This window comes from Cetorhinus maximus, unplaced genomic scaffold (genome assembly GCF_964194155.1).
Source record: "Cetorhinus maximus unplaced genomic scaffold, sCetMax3.hap1.1 HAP1_SCAFFOLD_653, whole genome shotgun sequence".
Taxonomy (NCBI): Eukaryota; Metazoa; Chordata; class Chondrichthyes; order Lamniformes; family Cetorhinidae; genus Cetorhinus; species Cetorhinus maximus.
Window position 1 is genome coordinate 159,860 of NW_027596595.1, and position 2,641 is coordinate 162,500.

Consider the following 2,641-nt stretch of genomic DNA (forward strand, 5'->3'; position numbering starts at 1 on the left):
CCCCTGAGAAATGGTTAACCAATTGGACTTAGTCTCTGGCAGAGAGGCAAAGTGTTTTCAAGAGAAATGGTTAACCAATTGGACTTAGTCTCTGGCGGAGAGGCAAAGTGTTTTCAAGAGAAATGGTTAACCAATTGGACTTAGTCTCTGGCAGAGAGGCAAAGTGTTTTCAAGAGAAATGGTTAACCAATTGGACTTTTTCTCTGAACGGCAGGCAAATTGTGGCCTTGAGAAATGATTAACCAATTGGACTTAGTCTCTGGCGGAGAGACCAAGTATTTTCACGAGAAATGGTTAACCAATTGGACTTAGTCTCTGGCAGAGAGGCAAAGTGTTTTCACGAGAAATGGTTAACCAATTGGACTTAGTCTCTGGCAGAGAGGCAAAGTGTTTTCACGAGAAATGGTTAACCAATTGGACTTAGTCTCTGGCGGAGAGACAAAGTGTTTTCAAGAGAAATGGTTAACCAATTGGACTTAGTCTCTGGCAGAGAGGCAAAGTGTTTTCAAGAGAAATGGTTAACCAATTGGACTTGGTCTCTGAACGGCAGGCAAATTGTGGCCTTGAGAAATGATTAACCAATTGGACTTAGTCTCTGGAGGAGAGACAAAGTGTTTTCACGAGAAATGGTTAACCAATTGGACTTAGTCTCTGGCAGAGAGGCAAAGTGTTTTCACGAGAAATGGTTAACCAATTGGACTTAGTCTCTGGCAGAGAGGCAAAGTGTTTTCACGAGAAATGGTTAACCAATTGGACTTAGTCTCTGGCGGAGAGACAAAGTGTTTTCAAGAGAAATGGATAACCAATTGGACTTAGTCTCTGGCAGAGAGGCAAAGTGTTTTCACGAGAAATGGTTAACCAATTGGACTTAGTCTCTGGCGGAGAGACAAAGTGTTTTCAAGAGAAATGGTTAACCAATTGGACTTAGTCTCTGGCAGAGAGGCAAAGTGTTTTCAAGAGAAATGGTTAACCAATTGGACTTGGTCTCTGAACGGCAGGCAAATTGTGGCCTTGAGAAATGATTAACCAATTGGACTTAGTCTCTGGAGGAGAGACAAAGTGTTTTCACGAGAAATGGTTAACCAATTGGACTTAGTCTCTGGCAGAGAGGCAAAGTGTTTTCAAGAGAAATGGTTAACCAATTGGACTTGGTCTCTGAACGGCAGGCAAATTGTGGCCTTGAGAAATGATTAACCAATTGGACTTAGTCTCTGGCGGAGAGACAAAGTGTTTTCACGAGAAATGGTTAACCAATTGGACTTAGTCTCTGGCAGAGAGACAAAGTGTATTCACGAGAAATGGTTAACCAATTGGACTTAGTCTCTGGCAGAGAGGCAAAGTGTTTTCACGAGAAATGGATAACCAATTGGACTTAGTCTCTGGCAGAGAGGCAAAGTGTTTTCAAGAGAAATGGTTAACCAATTGGACTTAGTCTCTGGCAGAGAGGCAAAGCGTTTTCCTGAGAAATGGTTAACCAATTGGACTTAGTCTCTGGCAGAGAGGCAAAGTGTTTTCCTGAGAAATGGTTAACCAATTGGACTTAGTCTGTGAACAGCAGGCAAATTGCGGCCATGAGAAATGGTTAACCAATTGGACTTAGTCTCTGGCAGAGAGGCAAAGTGTTTTCCTGAGAAATGGTTAACCAATTGGACTTAGTCTCTGGCGGAGAGGCAAAGTGTTTCCCGTTGTAATGGTTGGCCAATGCACTTCGGATTGCGTTGGTAGGCCGTGGAAAGTGGCTCTTGGGCCCGCGAGAGCAAAATCCGTGCGCAGACGGAAGTCCATGAGGTCAGATCCGAGGCCTTTACCCGGCACCCGGTGGGGGTATTCCCGCAGAGAGTAGCGGGTGTGCCCGGCGACGGGTCAAGTTGCAATTTCTGGCATACCACTCCTGGAGCTCGTTAATGAGTTCCCCTCGGAAGTCCCGATGAGAAAATGGCAAAATGGCGTTTTGCGGGCTTTGGGGCCTCCTGGACGGTAGGCCTACCGCCCGACCTTACGGTTGCAATTGTTGGCAGGGGAGGTTGGCGGGGTACCCGGAGATTTTCGGGGACACGATTTTCAGAACATTTTCAGACAACGGTCACACTTTAAAAATGCCCAGAAAAGTGCGACTTTGAGGGTGGTAAGCGTTTTCAAATAGAATACCTTTCAAAGAGCTCTCGGAAGTCCTATATGAGGATTTAAGATGAATTTGTGCGGGCTTTCCGAACTCCGTTGTCGGTCTGAAATATCGGCCAGGGTCCAGACCGGTGGTAACCCTGGTTTAATAAACATGGCGTGTGGCGAAAAGAACAGACAAAATGACAAAGTGTCAAATATATATATACATGTGTATTTATGAACAAAAAAAATCACAAAGTGTCACCTGGCGGTGTACTTGATGATGAAAAATAAAAATACAAAGTCTGTTCACAGGCACCTTTGGGGCGGGGGTGCCTGAGTCCCCTTGGGTTGCACACTATAGAGTGTTTGACATGGACAGAGTCAACACTGTGTGCGTGCCCAGAACCCTTTTGAACGCAGGCGACGCACGCCGGTCGGCATTTCCTCTCCGTGCGAGCGCCAACAGGTTGCTTCCGTTGTTTTACAAATAAGAAAATTGTATTTATGAGCAGCAAAAAAAAAAATCACAAAGTTT